The 12,054-nt window shown below is 46.1% G+C and overlaps 1 protein-coding gene across 2 annotated transcripts in view; it reads right to left on the minus strand.

Annotated features, from left to right (window-relative positions):
- Positions 1 to 12,054, minus strand: part of LOC134853403 (vacuolar protein sorting-associated protein 4B-like) — a 117,126-nt gene that overhangs the window by 95,889 nt on the left and 9,183 nt on the right. The window lies entirely within an intron of this gene.

The raw sequence follows: 12,054 nt of genomic DNA on the forward strand, positions 1-12,054 counted from the left end.
AAAGAAAACGTCTCCTCAGGTCTACGTGAGGGATGTGATCAGACGTCAGCAAGAGTTGAACGACTTGTGTAGACAAAATACTCAGCAAGCACAGGCAAGGCAGAGGAAGAAAATCGACAAGAAAGCAGCTGGTGCAAAAACTTACTCGGTGGGAGACTACGTATGGGTATTTCAGAACGTTATACCACCGAAAGGAACGAAAAAGCTCCTTAAGAAGTGGAAGGAACACTTCATGATTACGGAAGTGCACCAAGAGGGACGCTTTTATAGACTGAGTACTGGCCGAACCGCCCACTACGAGAGCATTAAGCCACACAATCCATCGACAGAAGACTGGTGTATACCCGCAGACATGGAAGAAGGGGATTATCTAATGATGGACCCTGCTTGTGAGGTCAACGAGAAAGGCACCAGGCAGAAGAACGATGAAAACAAAGTCGTAGAGGAAGCAACAAGTACACCACTGGACCTGGATCCAATTGAGGTGATCGAAGCAGACGATGAGACCTACCATACGCAGAAGAAGACTGGCAGGATACCGAACAAATATGGTCCCCAAGAACTCGGAACCAGAACTTCCGTTCACGATACAGACTCGACAGAGAGACGGGACAAGACCCAAAAAGAAATATAACCCTTACGGTGATGACTTTGTAGTAGAAAGGATAGATCTGAAAAAGATAGTGGAAGAAGTGGTGGGTCTAGAAGGAATAACAGTGTCACAAGACATCGACATAGTAGATGATCACGACCAGGAATGGATCGAGGACCGGTCGAAACCCGAAGTAGAATTCGACGACGAGCAACAGGAGTCCTACGAAAAAGATCTCACAAATCTGCGAGTCTTGGAAAGGCTGAACGAAATGACATCAGACCCCAAAGAGACCAATGTCATGATTCAAGATGTAGATCGTGAAAGCATGAAATACATGAAAACCGAACGAGATGATCCTTCCTGGGCTGCCCAGGAAGGGCAACTACTCATTCTGGCTTCTAACCTCGACTTGATATCCGGTATGCGATCGACGGGGACGTCGATGGATATTTTTGTCCGGGGAGTGGGGGTAGGACTTACCCACACTGAAAACTTGATAATAAAAAATTTAAGAATAGCAAGAGAGACAGGAGACTTAGAAGCAGAACAGGCGAAGAACCTAAGAAACCTGACATAGGGAGGGTAGCTGAGTCATAATTTAACTTACCAAATGAGTATTCAAATAGCATAAAAATAACAGATAGTGATTTCATACTCACATACAGAACATGTGCGATAGCAATCACAGCAGCAATGAGTTCTAGGACGTTAGCGGCAGATTTTAAGAGAGAATATAAAAATATAGAAATCCTTTGGAACCAAAGATCAGGAGTAGGGGGCGTCACAGATACCGGGAAAATACCTATGCTTCTTGGTGACGAGGGCGACGGAGAAGCGGCACGTGAACCCAGAAAACCTAGTCTTGTCCTTGACGAGGTTGAGAGACTTCCTCGTGGAAATGGACGTGAAGGAGCTCTCGCTTCCAGTGTACGATCCGAACAGAGGACAACTGCATCCTCGGGAACTGTACGCGCTTTTACACGTGATATTCTCTGATACTAATATACAAGTGTACTTACATAAGAAATATTACTTAAGTATAGGCTGAGTGACGTGGAAGAGGAAGTATAGGCTGAGTGACGTGGAAGAGGGTGTTAGACTAAATTATGTAGTGTGTGATATGTGTGTTATGTTATGTGTAATGTAACTAAGATCCTGGGTAAGAAAGAGTTAGTGACCATGAACAATTGAATGACGATCTTAGGAATAGAACCAAAGTTTGGACTGTCCAATCTTAGGTCGAATTCCAAAATTTTAGAGACCGATTGATTATATTTTATTTTAGGATCAAAATCATTTTATCTGACTGTTTTTAAATAAATTTTAACGAGAAGTTCAGGTGAAACTGACAAGTGTGATATTCGTGACCTCTTTTCTAGATCCTGATTGATCATTTAATTGCTCACTTGAGTCAAACCCTTGAATCAAATCGAATCAAACTTGAAAAGAGAATGGATAATTTCAACTTGGATGAATGATGGACCTGGCAGAGGCATATGTAGGACCAATGGTAGATGCGATCTATCGTCGTCTAATGGATCGAGACTTCGCTCTGGAGGACCCAGAGGTAGTCATGTTGCTGACAGCCCTGATAAACACCTTGGGACATGACAACCGTGGGGACAGCCCCACGGAAGTCCTATTGATGGCAGCATATGGGGAGAGCGGACTTATCAACCAGGTGAAATGCCTTTGCCCTCCAAGCCCAAGCCTGGGCTGACGAGAATGCATCAAGAGATGAACAGCGAGGCTGCCTCGTCTGGTTCACCACTGAGAGCAGCTGTGCCACCAAAGAGGGCGAAAGTAGAATGAGGGGTTCAGACGAACCGATCCATGCAAGATCTAGATGGGATGAAGGATGAGCTGGAAAGGACCAGGAAGGAGCTGGATGAGATGACTAAGACCCTGCTCAGTACGGAGGAAGATAGAGACATGTGGAAGAGATTGTTCGAAGACTGCAACAAAAAAAAGAGTGAAGAAATTGAGCGCTTGAGGCGGGATAAAAAGAGCGGATGGCGTTGACAACAGCCGTGGAGAAGGTGATACCTGCAAGAAGTGGTCCTCGGGGGGAGTCCCCGATGGAGTTCTTGACGCCTCGAGAGATGAGTCAGACAACGGAAACGCGACTCCCGACAACAACAGGTCGAGTGACAATCCCGGACCCTAGTGACACCTTGGGTGACCCAGTCGTGGAACAAAGGGTGAGGAAGCTGATAGAGACAGCTGGACGACTAGTCGCCAACAAGAATGCGCCAGGTTCCGGGGTGATTGCACCTTATGGAACAATCGACGATACTGGCAGAGTACGGCTCTCCCAAAGCGTGATGACCAGACAGGGAGTTAGCGGCACAAGGTCTCAGAGAGGAAGATACGAAAGATGCCGGCGAAGAAAGTGTCACGGGTAATAGACGTAAAAAAGAACAATCAGTTGAGATATAACTTCACAGGAGTTCCGGAGTCAGATCCGAGAGCTTGCTTCAATCGAGCGACCTGGAATCCGGCAGTGAACCTGCAGCAACCACCGCTGGGGAAATCACATCTGATACTGGGAGATAGCTTATTCAGAGTACTCTCGAACTTGAAGACCTCTTGCGTCACCACGGTGATGGCCTTCGGAGGCGCGACGATAGCCCAGTTATTTCGGATGGTGGAGCTGATGAACCAAGGGACAATCCCCAATGTGATGATCCAGGTTGGGACGAACAACATCTCGAGAAGCTCAGATGAGGAAGAAGCACTATGGGAATCAATGATGGTGTGCTTGTTTAATACTCTCTGGCAGAAGTTCAACTGCGCGATACTGACCGTTTGCACTGTGCCAATGAATGCGAGGAATTTGACTGCAACAGGGAGAAGGCACAACGAAGGAGTAGTCCGGTGGAATAACATCCTAAGGAATCTCGCAAATCGGAATGCCGGAAGGATGATCCTCATGGACATCGAACATGAGTAGAGAGCTATGGATCAGGCCAGGCGGACCACGGACGGCATCCACTTCAATAGTATGGAAGTAGAACTCTTTGACACAGGGGTGCTAAAGGAGGAGGGAGCATCGAACGAACCGGTGTGTACCACCTTTGTGCCTCCGAACCTGGAAACACGCTTGGGGACGGTCCCGGCCGTGACGAACTATAGACAGCAGAGCTCTAGCAAACCAGGTCAAAGACCAGACGTTCAAGATCGATTGGGAGAAGCGCCAATGAGGAGGACCATTAATCCGAGGAGAAGACTAGGGCCTGAAAACCCGATGGAGGAGACAACCAGCACCTCTAGATCGGATACGAGATCGGAGACGACAAGTACCAGTCGAAAGGAGAGATGCCCTGATAGAGACCTTCTCCCCGGCATGTGTACAAGGATGACCTGATGAAGCTGGACCTTCAGATGTTGAGCTTCGCCGTGGATGCCAGGAGGATGCTGAATGGAGCGAGGCTATCGGTCAGTAGACTGTACTCGACAACAGGCGTACACTGGTTAAAAGCCGCTGGCATAAACTTCAGCTCCACGACGGCCTTGAGGTTTGCTGACCTAGAGGGACTGCCCTCTAATAACACAATGGGACCAGTGACCGCACGATCATTGCAAGACGTGAGATTAAATCACGATGAGGGGAATCGACAAGAGAGACCGGGAAGATTTCTGATAACGAGGGCGCCGATTGGACAACATGTGAAGATGTTCAGGCAGCTGAAGACACCCCCCGGTCATGTGGAAGAAAGCGTATACCCGAAAAAAGTAAGTCAAGAAGGTGATGTCCAAAGATACGGCGAATTGAAAGCGATAAAGAAAGATGAGACCATCTTTGCCGCGTACGACAAGGCAGAAATGAGGAAGGCCAAGATTATGATAGTAGCGAATTCAGAGTTCGTGCACACTTTCAAGTCTCTGTTTTGGCCGGACGTCATAATGTTGGCAGCGGTCGATCTGGACCTACTGCAATCCGTGTCAATGGCTATCGGGGTACAAAGACAGACGGACATGAACCCAATCACAATCGTGTTTGCTGGCATCAATGACCATCTACACAGTAGAGGTTTCCTGAGCAGACTCATAGAGCCTACAACGGTAGAAAATGCTGTATGGCCAGCAACAAAAGACATCCTCGAGTCAATGGGTGAAATGATGGATGCGATGAAGGAGGGGTTCTTCACCAAGATGACACCGAGAGTAGTGTTCGCGCTGTCTCCGGGGTATGCACATCTCCCGGATGGACTGAAATTCGTGTATGCGATCGTGACCTTGCTTTCGGAAGGGAAATATGATTTTATCATATCGGCCCCAAACGGCATGATAGAGATGGAGAACCTGAGACCACTCAGGACTGAGCTACCTGGGTGTGGTCGGATATCTCGAACGCGATGAGAGGATTCAAGGACCATGAGCTACACATGCTAGTGTTGGACGAGGTGCTGGGGTTGGAAATGTCCAACTTCAGTCGACAGCTCAAACTGAAACCGGGAATAGGCGACGACCATCGAGTGATCGTAGCGATGTCGAACGACTTATGGTTCCGAGGAATGGAAGCGACAGGAGAAAAAGAGAGAAGGAAAAACTCCCAGGAGGCTAGAGCTCACTTGGAGGCGATGGTTTTGAGAACCAAACCGGAGGCTAACCCGTGGCTACATCTAATTCCTCGAGTAGCGGCATTGGGTGCAGATGCTTTTGAGCAAGGCCCAGTAATGACCAAGAAGATCCATGCCTACTTGTTAATGGAGGTGAAACTGGCGGAAAATGCTGAAGAAAAGACAGCCGAGTTTGAGAACAGAATGTGCCAGATTACCCTGGAAACCTTCTAGACCCAGAAAGTGAAGGGGGAAGAAAGCTTTGAACGGACAGATAGCATGTTGGAAGGGTTGGGAGCCGGATGGACCGCGTCCTTCTTGGCAAAAGTCTACCCGAAACTCTCTCATTACTTGATAAAGAATTCCTCCAAGCAACAGTGGAAGTATCAATTGTGGAACTACTAGCCTTGTTCGTGACGTTTGGAGCAGAAAGTTTCGCGAAGGGACCGGTGATACTGCTCACCGAAGGAGTTCAGAACTTGCGGTTAAATGGGCTTCTAACATTGATTGCGATTTCCCATGGAAACTTGGGAGGACTAATGAAACTGACACTTTGCCCAGAGCAGATGAGAGAGAATGTGAGGAAATTTGACATGAAGAAAGCCACGGACTCGTGGAATAAGATGAGAGACCTGAGACACACTCTTATCCAGTATTTCTTGCAGCAAAATCGCTTTCGAAAGGGAAGAAGACGTGAGACGACATGATGGGGGCATGCCCCTACTAACCGATCTAAGCTTGGCTATGAGGACCGATCCCTTAGCGTTGATCAGAGGAGCCACTGAGTTTGTGACAGTGATTTTTGGACCAGCAGTCACGTTTGCGTTCCTTGACGTTAAGGTAGAAGCGTATAGGAGGTCGGTGCTGTACCTGAACCTCATATCAGCAGTGGACGGTAGTGCGCTGAACTGGTGTGAGCAGCACGCATTGCGGGAGCTCATGAGGAAAGATCTGTTATTTGCGAAAATATCAGAGCCAGAAATGACAGTCGTCAACTTTGATGATCACTTCCGTGATCGTATGGGAGAAGTAGAGAGAAGCTCTAGAATCTAAGACCCTATGATAAGTCGAATGGTGAAATAACCAGAGTTCCTCGTCTCACTGCAGCATATCACAAGGTGAGGGAAGAGACGAAAGACTGGGGTGATTACGAGAAGCTGCCGGAGGAAATCCCTGAATTCCCTCTGATAAGTAGGATGTTGCTCGGAGCAGTCTCCGTAGTACAAACTCCTAGGTTAAGAGCGTTTGAAACCAATGAAAGGAGGATAGGGAAACTCATGGAAACGATGGATCCATACTTTGTGGGGAGGAACGCCGCCGTGCTGCAGTACACACAATTTGCCTACACGGATCAAGCGACGAGAAGATGAATAAGGAACGCCGCGACTCCCAAGCCTGGAGGATTTGATAAGGAAGGGCGGGGTTAAACTTAACGCCTATGAAGATGAGAGGTAGGGCCGATCTGCCTGAGGCCTCCCTGATCCTGACTAGTGTGAAACCGGAGTTAACGGTAGGAGGAACGCTGCAGACGAGAACCTTCCTGGCACCCTTCGGCTGTGAGGAAATCAAAGTGGTCTATGGAGAAGAGGAAGATAAATCAGCCGGCATACTGATCATAGCGAAATTTCCGGAATGGGCCGAGACTGAAAAGCAAGAACCCTCAAGCTCCAAGAAAGAACATCAGAAGGAATAGATGGGCAGGGAGGAAGCCGTCGAACGGAGGAACCCGTGCAACAAGATACAGATCATGCTGATAGGGAAGACGACAAGGCATCGACAGGAGGAAAATCCAGCCTGGATTTCAATTTCCTCAGTGACTTTGAGAACAACGCGGATACGTTGGAAGCGACTGAGCCAGCAGACGAAAGCACTTCGACACTGGAATCTCCGTCGGCCTTTATGGAATTGAAACGGAATTTGCCGGAGAGCAGCTCTCCGGGCAATTCAAAAGATAACGAAAAAAGACTCCTCATGGAATCACCGAGGAGAAGAAGAATAGAAGGCACTGCCAGAGTACCTTTCTTGGGAACGTTGCCCGAAGAAGAGTGGGAAGTACATCACCGAGACCATGATAATAGGACGGGATGTAGATTGGACAGAGTGGCGTTCATGGAAGAAGTCTGGACAGTAGTTCAGAGCTACGGGACCCAGTCCATTTTGAAAGTAGGTCTCAACCGACCATTGATGCGGGAGGTCCTTGACAAACTTGATGAGTGTGAGGGGAGATTGAGTGAGTTGTTGATGGACTCGGCCACTGATGAAAGTGAAACGAACTCTCCCATCAAGATGACACCAGAGGAGGATAAAGGAGAGGTGGTAAATCTGTCAAGAACCCAAAAGGTAACGATGCGATCAAAAATGGTGATTGACAGGATTAATCAATTGAAGATGAAACTGGGCAGCAAGGTAACATTGAGGAAAGCGATAAAGACAAAAGTGGAATCCGGAATCTCGATGAAAGCTGTCAATTCAGCTAAAAGAAAACGCGTTGAAGAAAATATGGACTTGGGGCAGGGTGATGATCGATTGCCTGGCACAGACAGGATGTTGACTGATGTAGCAATGGTGCCACCCATTCTGATGGCAGGGATAAAGTCAATGGGTTATAAATCCAAAAGGAGTGACCGCACTCTGACTGGAGCAACCTTGGAAATGAAGATACTCAGCCAATGTGGAGAAAGTACCATGAAAAACTTTAAACCGTCTCCCATGAACCGCGGAAAGGGAAGTGTCGCAGGACAACTGGTACCAGTGGAGTATAACCGACTGACAGTGTCGGAGACTGTGTCAATAGATGAACCCGCTGGTGGATACATGGAGATGTTGGAGTACCGAAACTCGGCTAGAGGATACTTAATGGCTCTGGAAGACAAGATTGCCATGGAAGGTTATCTGGAGACAATGCTGCAAGGCACCACCCTCAAGCAGAAAGCGTACGGGACTCTGGCGTCGTCTGAGATGAAGGCAGAAACGATGGAGCAATTGGTGAGCCTTCCATGGAAAATAGTGGTGTTACGGTACTTTGAAGAAGAGATGAGGACTACGCCAAGAATACACGCTCTCATGGCAGTACCTTACGTGAGAACCGAACTACAACTGAGGTTCGCCTGGTGCATGATGGGATTGAATCGCGGGGAATATGACTCAGAAGAAAGGAAAAGGTCAAAAGAAGAGAAGGTATTCCTGATGACAAACTTGAGGGATCTGATAACACAAGAGGGAGCAGCAGTAGCGTGCGCGAAGCGGAGAGACGCTCTCTGTTTCATTCGGTTCATGATAGACCAGATTTCAGTGCCAGCAGTGAACACTTATGTCAAGATGCTGAGGGAGGGCGATGAACGAGTATAAGCCTTACTCTTGCTAGCGCTGCTGGATATGCATCAAAGCAAGCCAATGAGGGTGAATATGAAAGAACCTGAAGAGCTAGAACCCATGAGAAAAATAGACGAAATCAGGAGATTCTCAAACAAGGAGCTGAGACTCACTAAAGAATCTATGGGGGCATTGCCGAAATCCAGTGAGTACTGTGGACCGATCAGGAAGAAGTCATACAGCTACGTGTCCGGAATCATAGGGATAGCGTACAACCCTTTCCTGAGCTAGACATACGCGATTGCTTCTTTGATTACGAGCAGGCAGTGTTGCTAAGGTTCTGGACTTCCAGAATTGTAATGATTAAAAGCGCATCTAATCCGCAGACCAAATTGGGACTAGTCTTGGAAGAAGAGGTGACTGCACCTTCCGTGCCAAAATCCGACAAACGAGCGGAGTTTGTGTTGGGATTCTCAGATGAATTACTAAGAACGAGCTTGATGGTAGTGTAAGAACTGATGAGACCATCATGGTGTCCTAGTCCCAACGCTGACTCGATACTACGGGCGACTCAAGATGTGCAGAGGGAACTAAATGCAGATTGTAACCTCCGTGACCTTAACATCATATATAATGTGATGACAACAGCCTCTAGTAGCAACGGAGAAGACAAAGTGGAGTTTCCTGGCTGGGGAACAGAAGACTGGGTTAAACCTGGTCGCTGTCTGGCGGAAGTCTGTGGACTGGAAGGTCACGTTTTTGGAGGTCTGGATTGCGTGAAAACCCTAGAGAGACAAAACAAGCAATTGACGATATTGTTTGGGAACGTTGTGATGAAAGCAAGGACGGAAACGGAACTGATCGCAGATTGCGATGGAGGAGCTGAGGTGAATCTAGTGACTGCACTAGGAATCTAGAGCATGTTTGGTTTTTTAGAGTCACTATTGAATCTAGAACAGAAACATGAGATGGTCACAGCCATCAGTGTAGAAGTGTTTCCAGGAGTTTTTCAAATTGAGCAGAAGCACCTAGGAAAATGGAGGGAAGTGATCGAGGCGGAAATGAACATCCGATACACTGAAACTTATCGTAGACCATCAGGAGCACGATATTTGGTGGGATCGACATTAGCTCCAATGTGCAAGAGCAGATACCCGGTGCATTTCGTAGCTGTGGATGTAAAGACTACGAGAACGATCGTGGATCAAGCCTTCTCAGTGCCAAAGTGTGTGACACTAACGAGAATGTCGGAAAAATCTTACGAGTTACTGTGCAGAGAGAACAAAGGAGGAGTTGGAATCGATACTGGGAAGGAAGTTCATGGGATATGTGAGTGGGAACTTCAGTGACTTTGAGAGACAGAAACAGAGAGGATCAACTGTTACAGATTACAATACAGTAGACGAGAATGATGACGTCCACCGAGTGTTGATGGAAGTGGAACCACTGCTGGAAGCTTCGGGAAAGTGTAATTGGAGGAGCATCATGTTGACACATGACGAGTTTCCCTGCCACTGCTTGCTGCAGACCTGGTGGTATCCCGAGCGTAGTAATCTGGTGTTGATCTGGGACTCTGTAGAGCTGCTCTCCATGGGTTTACCAGACTCATCACGGGCCATAACAATAGTAATAGTGGGAGTTATGATGGCGATACGATGGCTGGAAGCTCATGTGAGAGAGAACAAAAGCCAGGAAGAGCCAACGAGAGAACAATTGCAGATATTGGGTTGTCTAAAAGATTTAGATCAATTCGAGACAATGTGCAAGATTCTGAACATTCCGATGGAAGTGAAAAAGATATGGGCAAGAAGACGATTGATGCCATGGTTTAGAGCCAACATGACTGCATGGTTGTACGAATATGTCAAAAAGCATATGTCGAAGCACGGCAGAGTGTACAGCGGATATCAGTTGGACATTGGGGCAGGAGCTTTCAAGCGAGCTTTCGTGACTCATCGGAATGCAGTGACCATCGCTGTGAAAAGAATTTCCGGGACAAGTGAACGTAGTGGAAAGGAAAAGGAAGACATGTTGAAGGAAGATTTGGAATGAAACGTGACGTTGTGTCTCAACAACAGCTTCTGCAGGAACAGAGAATCTAATGTGGATCCCCTACCTTGTTTTAAACAAAGGTTAGAGGAGCAGAAGTGTTGGAGGCTGCTTCCAACAGCGTCAGAATAGCTAACGATGTGTTGCAAGACACAGAAACTGAAAGTGCAGAGTCAGTGTCACAGGAGGAGGAGATGGAACGTTGACAAATGTCCGAAAAACAATATGCAAAAAGAAAAAAAATTAGACGAATTTAGAAATTTTAGAATTTCTAAACGACAAAAAAAGGAGAAACAAAGAAGTGACCAAAAGGAGAAGTTAAAACTCAGAGTTGTTTTATGTGTGTGACAAAACCTCAAGTGAGAAACCAGGCAACCAAGTTGTAATTGAAAACTGAACAATTTAGTTGAGTTTTCAACATTAAAGAATTCGTCGCATTTATAAATTTGCATTTTGATTTTATTTAGTGACTTTAGAGACACTTACTATTTATTTAGAAAGGCTTGAGCAAAGAGTATATTTAAATATTCCAGTCTGCATGATTGTTTTTAATCAACTAGGTCGACTGATCACTTTGTGGTGACATGGAAGACTTGGATGATCTCTTGAAGAGGGAGATTGTTTCATTGTTCTTTCTAACCACAGAGTTCTTAATTTTAATATTCAGGACAATAACAAGCAAGATTTCCGAAGTGAAGAAGCATAGTAGGATAATTTTAGCTTGTTGGTTGGCAGGACTGTCCTGCAAGCCAACATCTTTTAAAAATCTAGGAGAAAAAGTTTTAAATTAGGATATTGACATTGGAAGTCAGAAAAGATGTTTTATCTTAAGTCATATCCTCAAGGTGCAGATAAGTGAAAGAATTTGGAAGGCTATAGCAATGTAGTATGATGTCATTTATATTCTGCAGTGAGTCGATATGACGCGGATAAAAGTAATTTCGTGCATTTTGTAAATTCTGTTCGATGACACTGTACCAATTTTACGAACATTGCGAGATTCAATGGGTACATTGACCGGGCTGTCCGGGGAGTTTGTGACAGTCGACCAGAATGAACGAAAATGCAGATTCGAAATGTTAGCAGCTAACTTTCCGTATTGACGATTTTAAGAGATTAACAACGTTATTGGGACGATTAGTCAAACAGTGAAGGTTGAGATATTCTGGTAATTTGAAATTTTAAAAATTCGAAGTGATGACGTAATAATTCTGAGAAACGTCAAAATCTGCCATTTTAGAAGAAAACCAGAATAAAATCAGAACAACAATAGTTGCGACGAAAATTACTAGGTGAAAATAGAGAATCAAATCGGATAAAAAGCAGAATTAGCAGAGACCGTTCCCAAATTGCAACTATTGTGTCGCTACAATAGTTGCAAGGCCGTTTGCAACAACGGTGAAGGGTGGAAAACCAGCTTTCCGGAAGGAAGATAAGGGTCTTAATTCCCCGGATTCAAGAATCCGGAGGGGTCTCGGGACTGGAACTTATATCATTTTATACAAAAATTTAGCTTCCCTATTATGTCCTGAATTG

This window comes from Symsagittifera roscoffensis, chromosome 8, assembly GCF_963678635.1.
Source record: "Symsagittifera roscoffensis chromosome 8, txSymRosc1.1, whole genome shotgun sequence".
NCBI classification, from domain to species: Eukaryota; Metazoa; Xenacoelomorpha; order Acoela; family Convolutidae; genus Symsagittifera; species Symsagittifera roscoffensis.